Below are 20,825 nucleotides of genomic sequence, written 5' to 3' on the forward strand. Positions count from 1 at the left end.
CAAATCCAGCAAAAATTGTAGATATCCAAAAAATGGAATGCACTCCAGGGTCATGAATTGAATGAATAAAATATAATTTTTAATTCATATTGTATAAAACAAAAAAATATATATAAACGTTTCTGCTCACATCAGGGGCCTTCCTCAGGATGGCAAAGATAACATTACAGGCATAAGGAAAGCAATATATAGCTAAGAAAAGTATGTGCTTACCCATATCATGTGTGAGTTGTGCAGTGAATGGCCATGAACTTTAAAGATAAGGGATGTCCCGTTGCCAAAAAAGTGTTTGGCAACCGAAGTTCAGCTTTGTTATCTCTATAGGCTGTTCTGATGCTTGATCTGTGATTCCTCATTCTTTCCCGAGCGGCAAATCTGTTTTCCCTATGTAGGAGAGTCCGCATGGGCACTGTAATTTGTAATTTGTCAGACCACGTTAAATCGTAAAAATCTGTTAGTACAAACAGAAGTATTTTGGATACAGACTTTAGACACAGTATGGCCTAAGAGTATTATTATCAGTATTCCTTTAAATGTGCCTTTTTGTTGCTATGCTCACCCGTATCTTCTAATTGAAGTCTCGTGTTCTGATGTTAGGTTCAATATTGTGCTATATTCTGCTATATTTTGTTAAGTACATTAATGATACTTGCTCGAGAGTACACTCCTACTATGTCCTACATCTTTCCCTCTTATTACGTTCTTATCCTTTCTGGCATTCACCATATGTGGGGTCATCTTTCAAACAGACCATACACGATAGACATTCATTTAGAAATTAGGGTTCCTTGACAACAAGTCTATTCTTTCTAAATCCACCCCTTTTTTAAACATTGGGACTCTTGAACTTCTGTTTCTGTCTACATAAGTTTGACTTATATTTCTCTTTTCATTACACTAGCTACCAGAGTGCCCCAGAATGTGTTGCCATTTCTATGGTATGAACACTGTAACTACATTATGGGCAAGAAAGTATCTAGTATATACTTTGGTTATTTTTTTTACACCACTACAAATAGCACAGGGGTTCATTCATGTTAATTAATATCTCAATAGGTTTCTAGTATGAGTATTCATGGACAAGATCTGTTTTAATGTTAGACCCATTCGGTCTTTTTTATTCTGTGCTCTCCCAGTGTTTATGTACAGTATATTATGCAGTGAGCAATCCCCAGTGCCAACACTAGGCGTGGCTGAGTGTGTTTGCTCCTGCAATCCTTGCTGAACGAGCAGCTGACCGGCAAGATTGCTGTGAGTTCCAGCTGTTGCTTAGCAATGGTGGAACGCAGACAGCGTGTGAACTGGTCCCATATTCGGCAAGTCTGGCTGATCAGCTATCTCCTTGTGAACAGTGGCGTTCACTGCATAACTCACACATGATATGGGTAAGCACATACTCTTCTTAGCTATATATTGCTTTCCTTATGCCTGTAATGTTATCTTTGTCATCCTGAGGAAGGCCCCTGATGTGAGCCAAAACGTTGATGTATATTTTTTTGTTTAAGGCTCAAATGCCTTAAAAATAGTTAGAAAAGGAAAATAAAGTGAACAAGGGGATTGGATACCATTGTGAACAAAAAAATATGTTGCTTAGTAGGAAGGAAACCAAGAAATTAAAAGCACTTAAATCCTACATAAGATATAAGGAAGTAAATAAAACATGAAAAGGGTGATTATATAAGGTAAGCTAGAAAATAAGTGATAGCCACATAGAGCAAAACCAACCCCCCCAAAACTGTTTTAAGTAAAAACGTTTAAAAACAAAAAATTAAAGTGTAGGTACACTGAAAACACAAGATGGGTGTGTTGGTTAAAAAAGACCAGGAAGGGCAGAAATTTGAAATAACCATTTTTTCCTCAGCACATATTAAGGAGGAACCTATGGCAATAGATATGCAAAGGATTGCTGCAAAAACCTTGAAGGAAAATTGTGACTGGATGACTCAAAACAAGGTGCCACAGTAACTAAAGAAAGATTATGTAAACAAAGTACAAGGGCCTTATGGTATTCACCCACATGTACCTAAGCAGCTAAGTGTGAAAATAAGTGAACCTCTGTTTTTAATTTTTCAGGAATCTTTTCTTTTAGGAATTTTCATCCAAGAATTGAAGGGAGGCAGATATGGTTACTGTATTCAACAAGGGTTCAATATCTTTGCTTGGAAATGATAGACTTATGGGCTTAACTTCTATGGCTGGAAAAATAATTGAAGCGTTATTAAGGGATAATTTTTAGGCATTCACTGGGAACATTGTTATTAAAAAAAAACAGCATGCTTTTAATTGCAGTCTACGAAGAGGTGAGTAGAATTATAGGTCAGGGTGTTGCAGTGGATCTGATCTACTTAAATGTTGCCAAGGCATTTAACATTGTCCCACACAATAGGCTAGTGTTCAAACTAAAATAAATTTGGTCTAGATTAAAATTCTTCTGATTGGGTTGAACATTGACTCATAATTTTCTTTCATATTCTTCTTATTTCAATATTTTTATTTCTACAACTTTTTAATTCTTTTATTTTTATTTATGGATGCTTCCCGATATATCCGTAATGTATACTAGTACACTATGTAATATGTAACAGCTGTTTGATGCTTAACTGGATATAAAAGCATCTCTAAGCGTTTATGCCAGTTATTGAAGCTTCTAATGAAGTGAGGCTTTCCCACGAAATGCGTAAGGCAAAGCATACAGGCATACTGCTGTCTACGATACAGAAGACTGTTACTGTAACAACGCTCACTACTCCAGCGCACGAGCCGACTTCGTTCCTTAGACAGAAAGACTTTAAAGATCTGTCCTCTCCGACATCAGTTGAAACAGACCCAGCAGTGAGGCTTCGGGTGGAACGCTGTGTGGAACGCATGCCAACCTCACCGGCAGACCACACACAACGAGGACTGCAGCTCCCACTCATCCTATCCACCAGGAGAACTATTCATATGGCTCACGTGCAGAATATCCTGAGCTATGCTGGTACCTTTTATATTTATCCAAGGATTTATTTTATTCATTTACTGATCTATTTATGGATTTTTAAGAAGCATCTTTCTTTCTTTTTTCTTTTTATTGTCTTTTCTTTATCTATTTTTATTTTAATCTCTCCTTAGCACACAGTTGGTCTAGTACTGTGTTGCTTTTTCTTTCTTATGTTATTTATATATTTGTATATTTTTTTTTACTTTATTCCTATTTTTTCCACATTTACTGATTTTCAGTAAACCATACTACATTGGCATAGGGCCCTTACGACTGTGCATAGTTTATATACACGTCTTAATGGGGTTACCTTTTTGCTACATTCTGTAAATTTCACCTAAGGACATTGAATTTAGGGAGTTCATTAGTTTTTTCTTGTGGACTTGCTTATGTGAACTTACATATGTGGACTACTTTTGGATATTTAGACTGTATTTTTCCACTTTTTAGCCTATATGTACTTGAAGTTATTTTTTTTTAATATATGTATATTTAATTTGTATATGTATTTATTTATTTTGTATTGTATGTGTTTTTATTTTTGTGTAATTGATTTTAGATCCTGGAACTCTTTCATCTTATTTTTATAAGTGATACCCATATATTTATCACTGTGTTAATATTTTATTCTAAACCTCAATATACATGAATATTAAAGTCTTGATCTAAACTCCACTGCGAGGGATAGCCTTTTCTAACTTTGGAATTAATAAAACTCAATTTCAAACAAAAATATTCGGGGCAGATACAAACCAGTGTCTGGAAATCTGTTTATAAACAGGATTATACATAGGACACAGGATCACTCATTTAGACTGGAAGAAAGAAGATTTAGTCTAAGGGAAAAAGAAAAGGTTTTTCACAGTAAAACCAATAAGGATGTGGAATTCTCTGCCTAAAGAGGTGGTTGTATCTTTTCAGCCTATGAAATTGTGTAAATAAATCAAATGTACATGAAGTGTGTCCCCCAAATAGTACTATACATAGAAGATAAAAGATCACACTTAAAATGCTTCTATGTATAGTACTATTTGAGGAACACAGTTTATGTACATTTAATTTATTTGTTATAGGTTAGTAGGTTCTCCTATTTTACTGTTATCCTACAATTTTAGTTAATTTCCTGATACGCTCCACTTATTTACACATTTTTTAATTATGTAATCAGCAGCAAGCATATGACCATTCCTTTTACACCAATATCTTCATTCCATTAATGAAATGTCGTTGTGGAGCCACTCACTGTGCTCATTACACTGCACTGAAGTTGACAGGGAAGTCCAGATGAGAGTCGAGGAATTTGATTTTAAGGGACATTTGCAGTCTAATTAATTGTACTTTTGAAGAAAGTTGTAAGCAATCTCAGCATAGTTTCCATCTGTTCATTTATCCAAGAAACCATGCACAACAATTTTAAAAGCTTTCCATGCCACTTTCCCATGCCGCAGTGGCATTGGATTGGCTGGGATTGTCAGTTCTGATGATCTCAGCCAAGGGTGGGGCAGAGCCAAACAATTTCAGGTGACATACCGCTTGATGTTTAAGATATAAGATGCAAGAGATTCAGAAGCAGGTGCAGAGGATGCAGTAGGGAGGAAATAAAGAGAGATAGGAGACACACTTGAAATGCACCCAAAAAGCAGTCTATGTGTTTTGCCTTTTTATGGTATTGTGCTGTTAGATCAGTTTGAAAAATGTTTTTTTTTTTTCATGAATGTTATGTGAGTCACAGCCAGGGGAGATGTTACTCATCAAAGTGATTAAACCCCTCTTTCTCTCTCTCTCTTCCATTATTGTATGTTATCATAATAAAATTGTGAGTGGTTATAAGCATTATAAGATAAATATAACGCATTTGGATTGCACCTACACTGTTTAGGTGTTGATAACACTGTTTGTATATTTGGACATAAATGTTTTGTTTTTTTTTGCGCTAGAGACACTCTTCTTGATATATGTTTACACTGGCACTTTGAATTGAAAGAGAAGATTCAGTCTACTTGACAGTACCTTTAGATGGTCTATTATAACTTAAAGATGATATTAAAATATTTTTTCAAATGAATGACAATTATCCTTAAATTCAACCAATTATCTTGCTTCAGCCCATCCCTAATTTTATTACTCCAGCCTTCTATTCTCCCTGCATTATTTAAATAAGCATTTCCTAGTTATTTCTCTCCATCCCAACATACAGTAATGAGTATAGCAGAACCACTGATCTACACGTACTGTACTCACCATGGATGACCCAAATCTTATCAACATAAATCTTGATGATCTCAGCCTATACCATGATTTCCCATAGGAAGGCATTCGGTGGCTAGTGAGCATGTGCAGCAATCAGACCACCTGAAATTGCTGAGTTCCACTTATCTTTTTCTGTGGTAGTGCCTCTAATGACTGTCAGGAACCTCTAATGACTGTCAGGAATGACAATGTTTAAAATGTAGTATTAAAAAGAGAGGAACATGGCACCCAGACCACTTGATTGAGATAATTTCCATTTATATGTTTAGAGGACTTTTCTAGATCTGTTATCTGATTGCCTTTACTCGCCCACTTTATAGTCAATCACTCAGAATCATCAGAGAGAACTTTACTCCAGAGAACATTTATTTGACCAAATCACAGAAAAGATTGCTACATACATACGGGTGCATAAAGCAAAACAATCTCTAATAGAGGTATTACTCTTCTCATGTATGCATTCAACTTTTTTAGGGTTGCCAAGTCTAGATTGTGTGACCGTCTACCTATACACATATACGTACTTTGATCTGACGAAGACACTATGCTTATTCACCAAAGTCTGAATGTCCCTGAACTGAATGTAGTAAAACTATCCGGCTGCATACAGGGCTATTCGTACTGTAATATCCTCCAAACATTGTAAATGCAATTCATTCAAGGAAGGACCTTTTGTCCCATCCCCTGGCCATCATCCATGGGCAGCAGGTGGGCGATGCTAATGTTAACAATTAAGGGGGAGGTGTTACAGAATCAATCGGACCAACCAAATCCTGACTGCATTCGGCTTTAGTAAATCTGAATTGTCAGTGCAGTCGGAATTCAGTTATTTTTACTGGATTTTGCCTACATTTTGTTTAGTGAATTAACCCATAAGACTTTAGAGTTTCTAGATACCTGTATGTATCAGAACTAACACTGGGAGGCCCTTTTGTCTGCTATGTGACTATGTATTAAAGCAGTTCAGCAACATAGCAAGCTAAGGAATATATTAATAAATAACAGTGCATTGCAGATGTGATTATTGCATAACCCTGCAGGGTGTCGGTTTTATAAATATCAAGGCTTTTAATACAAACACACTGTATCTCTATCTCATTAGTTTAAGGAGCTGCACAGTAACACATCTCCCTGATATGTATATTACAAACACAACCTTCAAATAAAGCAATATAGGTTTGATATCTGTGGCTATTATAGCAAAATATATACCAGACTATATTCCCCTTAACTATTTGTACAGTAAAATATGGAGTTTAAAGGGATACTATAGTCGCCGAAACAAATTTAGCTTAATTAAGCAGTTTTAATGAACCTGCATTAGAAGTCTGGCTCCAAACACCAAAAGACTATGAAAGCAATCCATCAAGTACTGTTGGGATGCAGAGGGAGCACTGGTGGTCCCACGCATAGAAGAGTCTTGATGCCTCACCTCAGTTGTACTCTGTGCTTAACTGCCAGGTCGCAGGAGGTGGAGGCAGCATATGTGGCAAAACATACGGAGGCTACAAGATCTGTAGAGGGCAGCTCAAAACAGCACAAGGAATGCATTGGAGTACAATCCGTAGGATAACTACCAATAAGCTGCAACAGATGTACAACTGATGCTCTTTTTATAGTCCCACACTTGCATTTTATACCCTCATGCCCATGGGCAGCTACAGGAACTTTAACGGGGGGAGGGGGAAGGGGCGAGGCATAATTGTAATGACATCCATGCTTGGTCCCTTTTTTACAGTGTCATGAAAAGGAAAGGGCATAGTCATCACATAAAGCCAGGGTGAATAGCGTTTTCACAACTATGGATCTTAACATGTATAGCTTGGAGGAAAGACGAGACAGGGGGGATATGATAGAAACATTTAAATACATAAAGGGAATTAACACAGTAAAGGAGGAGACTATATTTAAAAGAAGAAAAACTACCACAAAAAGAGGACATAGTCTTAAATTAGAAGGACAAAGGTTTAAAAATAATATCAGGAAGTATTACTTTACTGAGAGGGTAGTGGATGCATGGAATAGCCTTCCAGCTGAAGTGGTAGAGGTTAACACGGTAAAGATTTAAAGGACCACTCTAGGCACCCAGACCACTTCAGCTTAATGAAGTGGTCTGGGTGCCAGGTCCTTCTAGGGTTAACCCAATTTTTCATAAACATAGCAGTTTCAGAGAAACTGCTATGTTTATTAATGGGTTAAGCCTTCCCCTATTTCCTCTAGTGGCTGTCTCATTGACAGCCGCTAGAGGCGCTTGCGTGATTCTCACTGTGAAAATCACAGTGAGAGCACGCAAGCGTCCATAGGAAAGCATTATGAATGCTTTCCTATGTGACCGGCTGAATGCGCGCGCAGCTCTTGCCGCACGTGCGCATTCAGCCGATGGGGAGGAGAAGAGGAGGATTGGAGGAGGAGAGCTCTCCGCCCACCGCTGGAAAAAGGTAAGTTTTTACCCTTTTCCCCTTTCCAGAGCCGGGCGGGAGGGGGTCCCTGAGGGTGGGGGCACCCTCAGGGCACTCTAGTGCCAGGAAAACGAGTATGTTTTCCTGGCACTAGAGTGGTCCTTTAAGCATGCGTGGGATAGGCATGAGGCTATCCTTACTATAAGATAAGGCCAGGGACTAATGAAAGTATTTAGAAAACTGGGCAGACTAGATGGGCCGAATGGTTCTTATCTGCCGTCACATTCTATGTTTCTATGGTGTCAGGAATACATGTTTGTATTCCTCACACTATAGTGTTCCTTTAAGCAAATTAAAGGAACATTCTGATCACCATAACAACTTCATCTAAATTAAAATGCTATGATGCCAGGAGGACTCTGTTTCTTTTAAGGGGTTAAACCTCTCTCAAATGGTTTAACCCCAAAGGCTTCCTCCAGCTCCAGATCTCCAGGTCGCTCAGTGGTATTCGGCTTCTGAAACGGAGTGTCAGGAAGTGCAGATTGACATTAGGCATGGGTGCTGCAGATTGGCTAGAGTGGTCAGTTGACGCTCTAAGCCACTCGCTAGTTCCCGGTTCATACAAATGTTTTACTTTTTTATGAATGGGGAGCTACTGATTGGCTTAGAGTGCCAGCTGACCGCTCTAGCCAATCAGCGACACCCTTACCCAGTGGCCCTCTGTGCTTCCTGACACTCAGTAAATAAAAATGAACACATTAACACAGATATATTTTTTTTACCTGGGGAGATGAGAAGGTCCAAAGTTTCCCTCCCAGGCCCAGGTACCAAAGCCTTATGATGTGGTGTCCAGAATAAAGTAGAGGGTTCACTTAATTTGTCCTTTCTGCTTCAATCTCCTTTTCTTCTCCTTCATTTGACAGTCTTCTTTTTCTTCTGACACTGTCTTCTCTCCTCCCTGGCTCCTTCTGCTCCTTTACCTTTCTGCTTATTTTGCGCCCTTCTGCTCCTTTCTCTTCCTGATTCCTTTCTGCTCCTTGCAGACCCTTTCTGCTCCTTCTCCTACTTTACCATTGTGCTCATTGCTGTCCCTTTCTGCTCCTTGCTACCCTTTTCTGCTCCTTCTCCTACTTTACTTTTGTGTTCCGTCTGATTCTTTCTGCTCCTTTACCTTTGTGCTCCTTCTGTTCCTTTCTGCTCCTTGCAGACCTTTCCTGCTCCTTGCTATCCCTTCCTGCTAATTTCTGTTCCTTCTCCTACTTTACCGTTGTGCTCCTTCTGCCCCTTCCAGCTCATTGCTGACCTTTCCAGCTCCTTGCTGACCCTTTCTGCTCCTTCTACTTTATCTTTGTGCTGCTTTACCTTCCAGCTCCTTGCTTACCCTTCCTAATCCTTGCTGACCCTTCCTGCTCATTTCTGTTCCCTTGTGCTCCTTCTCCTACCTTACCTTTGGTCTCCTTGCTGTCCCTTCCAGCTCCTTTCTGCTCCTTGATGTCCCTTCCTGCCCATTTCCGATCTATAGGCTGCCTCCCCCATCCCTCACTTACCTGATCTATATGTTGTCTCTCCCCCATCCCTCACATACCTGATCTATAGGCTGTCTCTCCCCCATCCCTCACTTACCTGATCTATAGGCTGTCTCTCCCCTCCCTCACTTACCTGATCTATAGGCTGTCTCTCCCCTCCCTCACTTACCTGATCTATAGGCTGTCTCTCCCCTCCCTCACTTACCTGATCTATAGGCTGTCTCTCCCCTCCCTCACTTACCTGATCTATAGGCTGTCTCTCCCCCATGCCTCACTCCCCTCATCTATAGGTTGCCCCCATGCCTCACTTCTCTGATCTATAGACTGCCTCCCCATGTCTCCCTTCCCTGATCTATAGACTGCCGCCCCATGCCTCACTTCCCTGATCTATAGGTTGCCCCCCATGCCTCACTTCCTTGATCTTTAGGCTGCCCCCATGCCTCACTTCCCTGATCTATAGGCTGCCTCCCCATGCCTCTCTTCCCTGATCTATAGGCTGCCGCCCATGCCTCACTTCTCTGATCAATAGGCTGCCCAACATGCCTCACTTCCCTGATCTATAGGCTGCCCCCATGCCTCACTTTCCTGATCTATAGGCTGCCCCCATGCCTCACTTTCCTGGTCTATAGGCTGCCCCCCATACCTCACTTTCCTGATCTATAGGCTGCCCCCCATACCTCACTTCCCTGATCTATAGTCTGCCCCCCATGCCTTACTTCCCTGATCTATAGGCTGCCCCCCATGCCTCACTTCCCTGACCTACAGGCTGCCCCCCCATGCCTCACTTCCCTGATCTATAGGCTGCCCCCCATGCCTCACTTCCTTGATCTTTAGGCTGCCCCCCATGCCTCACTTCCCTGATCTATAGGTTGCCCCCCATGCCTCACTTCCTTGATCTTTAGGCTGCCCCCCATGCCTCACTTCCTTGATCTTTAGGCTGCCCCCCATGCCTCACTTCCCTTATCTATAGGCTGCTATCCCATGCCTCACTTCCCTGAGCTATAGGCTGCCCCCCATGCCTCACTTCCCTGATCAATAGGCTGCCCCCCATGCCTCACTTCCCTGATCTATAGGCTGCCCCAATGCCTCACTTCCCTAATCAATATGCTGCAACCCCATGCCTCACTTCCCTGAGCTATAGGCTGTCCCCCATGCCTCACTTCCCTGATCAATAGGCTGCCCCCCATACCTCACTTCCATGATCTATAGGCTGCCCCCCATACCTCACTTCCATGATCTATAGGCTGCCCCCATGCCTCACTTCCCTGATCTATAGGCTGCCCCCCATGCCTCACTTCCCTGAGCTATAGGCTGCCCCCATACCTCACTTCCCTGATCAAAAGGGTGCCCCCCATACGTCACTTCCCTGATCAATAGGCTGCCCCCCCATACCTTCCCCGATCTATAGTCTGCCCCCATGCCTTACTTCCCTGACCTATAGGCTGCCCCCATGCCTCACTTCCCTGATCTATAGGCTGCCCCCATGCCTCACTTCCCTGATCTATAGGCTGCCCCCATGCCTCACTTCCCTGATCTATAAGCTGCCCCCCATACCTCACTTTCTTGATCTATAGGCTGCCCCCCATGCCTCACTTCCCTGATCTATAGGCTGCCCCCCATGCCTCACTTCCCTCATCTATAGGCTGCCCCCATGCCTCACTTCCCTCATCTATAGGCTGCCCCCATGCCTCACTTCCCTCATCTATAGGCTGCCCCCATGCTTAACTTACCTGATCTGTAGTCTGTCTCTGCAGGCTGGGAGTTGCTCCCCTGCGGATTCCTGTCTCTCTACATACGCAGTATATAGTGGATGCAGTGTGTGTGTGTATGGTTGATGCAGTGTGTGTGCATAGTGGATGTGTGTATATAGTGAATGCAGTGTCTGTTTGTATATAGTTAATGCATTGTGTGAGTGTGTGTGTGTGCATAGTGGTTGCAGTGTGTGTGTGTGTATAGTGGACGCATTGTGTGTGTGTATATAGTTGATGCAGTGTGTGTGTTTGCACAGTGGATGCAGTGTGTGTGTATAGTGGATGCAGTGTGTGTGTTTCTATTTCTTTTTCTTATACCACACCTAGTGTTCATGCTGTTACTGTGTTACTAATTTCATTGTGTTTTAGTATATATACCATATTTACGGTTTTAACACCTTTTTAATCCGTAAAATACCATTAACAGACTTGTAATTTGTATTTTGCAAATCACATCTTCGTTAATATTATATTTAAACCATTGCAACAACAATTCTGCAATATTCCCTGCTAGCAAGGACCTGGTCACAAGCTGCAGAGAAAGTTTACCATGGTGCTTAGTAGCGAAGTGAAATCCACAATGCTTAAAGCACACCTGCACGTAGACAGCTTAATGGTCTGCAGAGATAAATAAAGAACTTTTCAGACCTTTTAAAGCACATTCTGTGCTTTATCCTGATTCAAGAAACCCACCTGCTGGTCTGTGAACAAACTATCTTTATATCCAGCGGTTCCCTTTTTAAACTCAGACAGCAGCTCAGAACTATAACCCTCAAAAGCAAGTTCCAGACAGAAAACAGGGGATATAAAGAAAAAAGAAAGAAAAAAAAAGTTAAATTGTGGTTCAAATTGTCAATTCTTACTTCATAACTTAAAAATACAATAATAGTACAAAGATATAAAAGTATAAAATTATTTTTTTCAACAACTCTTTTAATGATAGAACACTACTGCTACAAAACTATTACAAACTTTGGTTTTGATTGGTTAAACTCAATTTGTGTTAATTTTTGAAGGAAGACAAATATATATGTTTTTTTTTTTTTTACTTAGTTTCACTTTTTATCCTGGAGATCAACCAACACTGAAATGGTGAACTGTGGTGAGGTTGCAATAGAAAAATCTAGGCCAAAAATGGTTGATCTGGATAACAATGTTATTTCAAACTCATCAGTTCTTGCCAATAGTTGGTTGGCAAATGATCGCACTTCACTGTTTAGTGAATAAGACCTTAAATAGATGGTATATTTTGCTTTGCACTTGCCTTTTTACTGTTAAAAGTAAAGCAAAAACACAATCTTATGACACATTTTTATTCTAAAAAAACTAATGTGTTTTGTTAAAGGGACACTATAGCCACCAAAACAACTTTAGCTTAATGAAACAGTTTTTGTGTATAGATCATGCCCCTGCAGTCTCACTGCTCTATTCTCTGTCATTTAGAAGTTAAATCACTTTGTTTATAAACCCTAGTCACACCTCCCTGCATGTGACTTGCACAGCCTTCATAAACACTTCCTGTAAAGAGTCATCTAATGTTTATCCTTCCTTTATTGCAAGTTCTGTTTCATTTAGATTTTCTTATGCCCTGCTGCTAATAGTTTGCTAGACACTGCTAGAGCCTGCTAGAGCCTGCTGGAGCCTCTTGCATGGGATTAAAGTTCAATTTACAGAGCAAGAGATAAAATAGTTTAAGGTAATTTACAGGAGGTATGGCAATGGCTGCATAGACAGAAACAAAGTGATTTACCGTATATACTCGAGTATAAGCCGACCCGAATATAAGCCGAGGCCCCTAATTTTACCCCCAAAAACTGGTGGGAAATGCAGCAACTACTGGTAAATTTCTAAATAAAATTAGATCCTAACAAAATTATATTAATTTAATATTTATTTACAGTGTGTGTATATAATGAATACAGTGTGTGTATGAATGCAGTGTGTGTGTGTATGAATGCAGTGTGTGTGTGTATGAATGCAGTGTGTGTGTGTGTATGAATGCAGTGTGTGTGTGTATGAGTGCAGTGTGTGTGTATGAGTGCAGTGTGTGTGTGTATGAGTGCAGTGTGTGTGTGTGTGTATGAATGCAGTGTGTGTGTGTATGAGTGCAGTGTGTGTGTATGAGTGCAGTGTGTGTATGAGTGCAGTGTGTGTATGAGTGCAGTGTGTATGAATGCAGTGTGTATGAATGCAGTGTGTATGAATGCAGTGTGTATGAATGCAGTGTGTGTATGAATGCAGTGTGTGTATGAATGCAGTGTGTGTATGAATGCAGTGTGTGTGAGTGCAGTGAGTGTGAATGCAGTGTGTGTGAGTGCAGTGAGTATGAATGCAGTGAGTGTGAATGCAGTGTGTGTATGAGTGCAGTGTGTGTATGAATGCAGTGTGTGTATGAATGCAGTGTGTGTATGAATGCAGTGTGTGTATGAATGCAGTGTGTGTGTGTGTGTGTGTATGAATGCAGTGTGTGTGTGTGTATGAATGCAGTGTGTATGAGTGCAGTGTGTGTGTATGAATGCAGTGTGTGTGTAAATGCAGTGTGTGTGTGTGATGCAGAGTGTGATGCAGAACCTTGGTGGGGGGTGGGCATTTTTATTATTATTTTTCAATTATTATTATTTTAATATTAATTGTTTTGGGTTTTATTATTAATTTTTTTTTATTATTATTTATATTTTTTTTATTGTAATATTTTTTTTATTATTTAATTAGATTTTCGTCCCCCCTCCCTGCTTGGTGGTCCAGTGGTGTGCACTGTGTAGGAGGGGGGCTGGCAGAGAGCATTTACTTACCTTTCCTACATTCCTGTCAGCTCCCTCCTCCTCCGCGCCGGTCCGGTCAGCTCCCCTGTCAGCTCACAGTGTAAGTCTCGCGGCCGCGCTCTGACCCCGCGGCTCTCGCGAGACTTACACTGGAGGAGAAGGGAGCTGCACGGACCGGAGGTGAGAGAAGGGAGCTGACAGGAGCTGCAGGAAACGTAAGTAAACGCTCTCTGCCAGCCCCCAACAGCCCCTTGTCTGTATTATGGCAATGTAAGTTGCCATAATACAGACATTGACACGAGTATAAGCCGAGTTGGGGTTTTTCAGCACAAAAAATGTGCTGAAAAACTCGACTTATACTCGAGTATATATGGTAACTCCTAAATGGCAGTGAATTGAGCAGTTAAACAACAGATGCATGATCTATACACTAAAACTGCTTCATTAAGCTTGTTTTTTAGGTGACTATAGTGTCCCTTTAATAATAAGAAGAAAATAGTCAGCTCAATCTACCCATATCCATTTGTTCCTTGCTCCAGATAATCTTTATGAGTATTCATATTTTTTGTTTCTATATTTGCGGCACAACTACTACCTGTCACAGTACTGGCAACACCTATCAAACAAACCAAACCAAAATCTCTATCCATTAGCTGAGAGGCAGAAAATATAGAATATATTACCAGTCCTTAGAGATAAAAATAGTAGCCCAAGAAAAGGTTGAGTGGTCAATGACAAGTCTAAAGACATTGGATTGTCCTGACTGGAAAAAACTTGCCAATGTTAAGGACAACATACATAATACATAGAATACTTGGGAATAACAGCAAGCCTAAATAACCAGAAATCAGGGATAAATAGTAGCCGATGGAATCAATATACTAGAGATATAGTGCCCAGTATGCACAATACGATCTAGAACTTCTACAATAGGGTAATGCGTCCTCAATAGATCAGTGTTTTAATCTCAGATACAGTGTCAAATATGAGAATACATTAAAGGAACAGTATAGTAACCAGAACCACTACAGATTAATGTAGTGGTTATGGTGTCTGTAGCATCTCCCTGAAGTGTTTGCCTTTTCAGAGACTTTGACTGCGCCAGTGCAACACCTTCATTCTATTCTTTTTCAGTCATTCTATGGATAGTTAATACAATGTTAAACAAAAATCTGCACACCCGTCAAGCCATAAGACTTGCTTTTCCCACAGGAATCACAAATTTGCAGTAATGCTACTACCGCAAAGGATTCTGGGTGGGCATATGCAAATTAGTTTAACAAAGAGTCACATTTTTGCCTCATTTCATTTAAACATGGATTCCTTTGAGTCTGTGTTTGCTGTATACAACAGCTTTGAAACACAACTTAGGAGAGATGCAAAGCCAGTGAACCACTGATAGACAGCTGTTTCATTGTTAAAGGAACACTAAATTACTTTAGCTAAATAAAGCAGTTTTAGTGTATAGATCATTCCCCCCTGCAATTTCACTGCTCAATTCACTGTCATTTAGGAGTTAAATCACTTTGTTTCTGTTTATGCAGCCCTAGCCACACCTCCCCTGGCAATGATTGACAGAGCCTGCATGAAAAAAAAAAAACTGGTTTCACTTTCAAACAGATGTAATTTACCTTAAATAATTGTATCTCAATCTCTAAATTTTAATCACATACAGGAGGCTCTTGCAGGGTCTAGCAAGCTATTAACATAGCAGGTGATAAGAAAATCTTAATTAAACAGAACTTGCAATAAAGAAAGCCTAAATAGGGCTCTCTTTACAGGAAGTGTTTATGGAAGGCTGTGCAAGTCACATGCAGGGAGGTGTGACTAGAGTTCATAAACAAAGGGATTTCACTCCTAAATGGCAGAGGATTGAGCAGTGAGGCTGCAGGGGCATGTTCTATACACCAAAACTGCTTCATTAAGCTAAAGTTGTTCAGGTGACTATAGTGTCCCTTTAATGCAAATCACCAGCCTTAGGTTGGTTACTGGTTTCAGTAATTCTATTGTAGATTTGCTGGTGCTTCGGACCATTGTCCTGATGTATGACTCAATTTAGTCCTGAGTTGTCGGGCAGATGGCCTCACATTTGACACTACAATACTTTGGTATACAGAGGAGTTCTTGGTCGACTTAATGAGTTTCCAGTTCCTGTAAACAAGCCCAAATCATCACCTCTCCACCACCATGCTTGACAGTTGGTATGAGGTGTTTGTGCTGATATGCTGTTTTTACAACATGCATTATGGCCAAACATCTCTACTTTAGTTTTGTCTGTCCAAAGGACATTGTTCCAGAAGTCTTGTGGTCTGTTCAGATGCAACTTTGCAAACCTGAGCCGTGCTGTCATGTTCTTTTTAGAGAGAAGAGGCTTTCTATTGGCAACCCTTCCAAACAAACCATTTACTCTTTTTCTAATTGTACTGTCATAAACTTTGATATTTAACATGCTAACTGAGGCCTGTAGACTCTGAGATGTAATTCTTGTGTTTTTTTTTAAATTTGCTGGGAAGATTGGCAACTTTCTTGAATTGTTTACACTTTTTAATAAAATAGCCTTCTCATTGTAGAATGTTGGACTTTAAATTGTTTGGAAATGGCCTTATAGCCCTTCATTTTGATGGGCATCAACAGTTGCTTCTCTAAGATCCTTGCTGAAGTCTTTCCTCCTTGGCATTGTGTTAACACACCACTGAATGCTCCAGACCAGCAAACAGCTAAACTTTGTCTTTTATAGAGGTGGTCACACTTGCTGTTCAATTAATCAAGAGCATTTCATTGGCAGCACCTGTCTCTTTTGCCTCTTAATTTCCATGGAAGCAGAAAGGTTTTACTTAATTTTTCACACATGGCTTCTCCATTTTGGTTTTATTTTTGTTAAATAAATGATGACACGGTGTAATATGTAATGTGTTGTTGTTCATATTGTATTTGTATACAAGAGATTGAGATTGTATTTACCTAATCTGAAGATCTGCCAAGGAACAGGTGATTGTTATTATGTCCTGATATGTAAAACCGTAGAATTCAAAAAGGGGGTATTTTCTTTTTCCCGTGAATGTAGTTGGGGGTTTGTAGCGGACCCGGGTAACGCGACTGGTTACCTCCAGTAATTCCTTCCTTCAGCCACTCAGAAACCACTTAGGATATGAAGAGACCCATTTCCCCCCATTAACTGGACGAGACACAGCCTTGGAGGTACAACACAATTTTTTTGAGCTACACACGGCTTTTATGCATAGCCCCATGCAAGGGGTCTTCAACACGCACAAACAGGGGTCGTATCCCAGGATCCACTACACCAGGGAGCCCAAGTGCGGGAACGGGGGATCGCTGTCCCTTTGTCTCCAAAATATGGCAAGCCTGCCACTCAGATGAGGGGTTTCTCACCCAGGCTGACAAGGGGGGTCCTCATCCCACGAGCCTCTGTGCCTAGAAACCAGAGCATGGGAAGAGAGCCCATCCCTTTGTCTCCAAGGCACAGAAAAGAATGCCAAACTCATCAGTGCCCGAAACGTGTCCCCACCAATCTAATGCGACTTCACAATGGCCCATTCTACGATCAATCTCCGTTTGTGAGGTTCCTGTGTTGAAACCTGCAAGGGAAGCGTCTCCTGGTTGGTGTCTGTCTATACGAAATGATGGCCACCCAGGGGAGCACTCATTAATTACTTCCCTTGCGGTTTCACACTTATTTTGCTAGTGCTAATGTTCTAATTAATTGGTGGGAGTGTTCTAATGGGGCACTGGAGTGGTCCTCGTTCATGAGACGAAAAGTGGGAAACAATCACTCTCGGGTAAATAAAAAACATGAGATGGCAAGGAAACAAGGTTGTGATTGGTTACAGAGGGCCATGATGTCAAAATGTGTACACATCATCAAAAAGTGCCACAATGACTGACATCATAAAGGAAGCACCATGCTTGCATTATTCCTTGCCCACAGTAAAGCATTGAATCAATGCTTTCCTATGGGGGTTTTGAAGACGCAGGATGTCCTCGTTGTTTCGTGGAGTTACACTCTGTGAAACAGTAGGTAGCACCTCTAGTGAAACTGCAATTTTTTTCAATTACAGGGTTAAGGGAACATGGACGGTGCTCCCCGACCACTTTTATAAGATTAAGTTGAGTGGGTGCCTATTGTGTCCCTTTAATTCTTATACATCGTTAGCTGCTCTGTCAATGACCTCCTTTCACCTTCCTACTGAAACAAACTGATGATATAACATTTTCTTGTAAATTGACAGATTTTTTTTTAAAGTCATTTAAAAAAACTGTGTTTTGACAGTGGCAGCAAATCCAAACACATTCAGAAATAAATAAAATATGTACATCCATAAAAAAGTGTGCTCCCTCTTCCTTTGGGGAATCTCTTTAAATATGTCTTTTTAGAACGGTCAAAATTCACAAGCTGCTATAAATTATTCTTTTTCATTACTGCTGGGTGAAGTTGGCTGTTTGGCATAATGGTTGAAACGGATTCTGTTTAATTTTTACTAGACTACACTGCTGTGATCTTTTTAAAGCAATAATGCTAAACTATCAAGAGGGAAGCTGCATGCTAAAGTAAAGACTAACACGTCTGTAATAGGATCAAACAGGTAAGACCTGCTAAACCGTTTTGTTAGCAAAGTTTGGCGATGTTACTGTTAATTTCATGTAAACATGTGTTTCAACCTAGCAACCAAGTTTAGTGAGATGTTGCTGTTATATGACGATGCTGTTAATATACAGGTAGGTTTCCAAAATTTATGTCAAATGCGATTTACATGTGTCAGTAACATCTGGTAGCTTGAAGCAGCTGCAAATTGCCACCAGATGCCACGACAGATACCAATCACTCACATTTTAGCAGCTTGAACATCATTTCCACTTGTGTCACCTGTAGAGACACTCAAGTAGCGGCTGGCCTTGTAAAACCTAAGGAACACTGTAGCATTAGGAATCCAAACCATCCCTACTCTTTCCAGCTCCCTTCACCTTCGGTGCAATAAAAAAGTAATAAAATACAGGTTTGCTTACCTTATCTCAACACTGCTCACCTCTAGGCCTCCCGCGTCGCCATGGCATGGCCTCCTCCGTGATGGTCCAATCCAATGTTCCTCATCAATGCTTTCCTATGGGGCTTCCACATAATGTGACACTGTTTTACTTGGTCAGCACAGCAAAAGCGCCTCTAGTGGCTGCCATACTGACAGCCACTAGAGGTGGACTCAACCTTGCAATGTAAGTTTCTAAAATATTATGATAAATTGGTCTGGTTGACTATAGCATTCCTTTAGTGACAAGGTTAGAAGACAAACTTTTTGTTTAAATAGCATACGTAAGTGTTTAAATGTTAACTTTTTACACCAAGTCAAGTGCTGGTAAGTTTTTTTTGGACCAGGAACAGCCTGTAATAAGTAGTGACAGGGTTGGAAACCAGTCCAAAAATAGTTTCTAAGAAGTGGTTAGTGCAGGGCTCGACAAACCCCAGGCACCCATGGTGACTAGAAATTTTGCCCTGGTGCCTGGGATTTGAAGCCCTTTAGCTAAATGCAGACTGGGGGAACAATGGAACCGGTCGCTCCTAACTGGCTCCTAACTGTTTTAGCTGGCTCCTAGATTCCAAACAAATTTGTCAAGCCCTGGGTTAGCGGCTCCCAAAGAGCACCAAATTAGCGACTGGATTTCAGTAGCGGCTGGCAACTCCGGCTCTACTTGTGAAACTTTTCAGTTGGTACTGAGCTGCCAATAAAAAGTAGCAATTTAAAATTTGGGCAACTTCTTTAAACAGAGTTAAACTGATTTTTTTTGTTTATTTGTTTTTTGAATATGTGCTAATGTACACTGTTTCAGACACTCTCCAAACATCTTATAAACATTAATATTGACAAATAAAATTTAGGAGATGTCTTTTAAAAGAAGCTATAGTAAATGAATTATCAGCACCCGAGTATTGTACTGTGAAAGCTCTATCCACACTTCTATTTTTCTGGATAAAAACATTGCACAGTAATTCAAGGTTATCATTAAGTAAAGTATTTTAAGTAAATAGTTTGGAGGTTAAGGCTAGTTAAGGTTATAGCTGGTTAATGTTTAAACAAGGTTCAGTTCAGAGGATTTGTAAACAGGGACAGGTCAAGGTTGGAGGCTAGAAATTCATAATCCTTCAAAAGATTGTGTAGTAAATAGGCATTTACCAATGCATTAGTGTTCAATGGAAAATTAAAGCAAAAAAAAAACTTTAAAATACATTAGCTAAGTTGAGATTTATAAATGTTCAGCAATGTAGAATTGTTGATGGTCAAAATAAAATGAATTACCTTTAGGTACACAACAAATGTTGGTTTTCCTGCCAACTGCAACAATGACCACTGTATTTTCAGTTTAAAGGACCAGTTTCAGCACCATAACAACTTAATGTACCTTTTTAAGGCAGTTTTATGAATGGGAGTCACTGATTGGCTAAGAGCGTCATCTGACCGTTCTCAGCCAATTAGCAGTGCCACTGCCAGATTCTGTAAGTGCCTCCCGGTTTAAATATTTTGAAAAAAAGGATAAAGAGTCAGGCAGATTTGGCGCTGGAACACAGACTTTGGGCTTAAACCATTCGAGAATAGTTTAAGACCTAAAGGTAAGCCAGCACCAGGGACCTCCTGGCACCATCACAACTTCATTTTTGTGTTGGTGACTGAAGTAGCAAAAAGTGTCAGAATTTCAGTTTAGAATCAGTTTTTGCTGCTAATGTTTTACATTATATTTACTTATTGCTATATTTAACAAATATGTCTTTGTGAGGAGTTAAAAATAAAAGGAATGTGATTGTTCCCTAGACATCAGATTTTATCTGAATGGACAAAATCCAGTAAAATGACCGAATTCCGACTGCAATGGCAATTCTAAAGCTAAATGCAGTCAGAGTTCAGTTGGTCCTAGCAAATCTGCAGTAATTGCCCAGATTCAGTCAGTGTCTGGATTCAAATTGGTATAGGATTTGAAAGATTCACAAAGCACTGATTTTGAATTGAATAGAGACCAAATGCATTCACTTTCGCAGTGAACGAAAGTTTAAAGTACTATTTTCTCGCTGGCAGCACTAGCAACCAAATGCGAAATAGGTACATAACCTTTGCCAATGTACTATTAATTATGCTCAAAAAGCCTATAGGGGTGAA

The sequence above is a fragment of the Pelobates fuscus genome, chromosome 5 (genome assembly GCF_036172605.1).
Source record: "Pelobates fuscus isolate aPelFus1 chromosome 5, aPelFus1.pri, whole genome shotgun sequence".
In the NCBI taxonomy this organism is placed as follows: domain Eukaryota; kingdom Metazoa; phylum Chordata; class Amphibia; order Anura; family Pelobatidae; genus Pelobates; species Pelobates fuscus.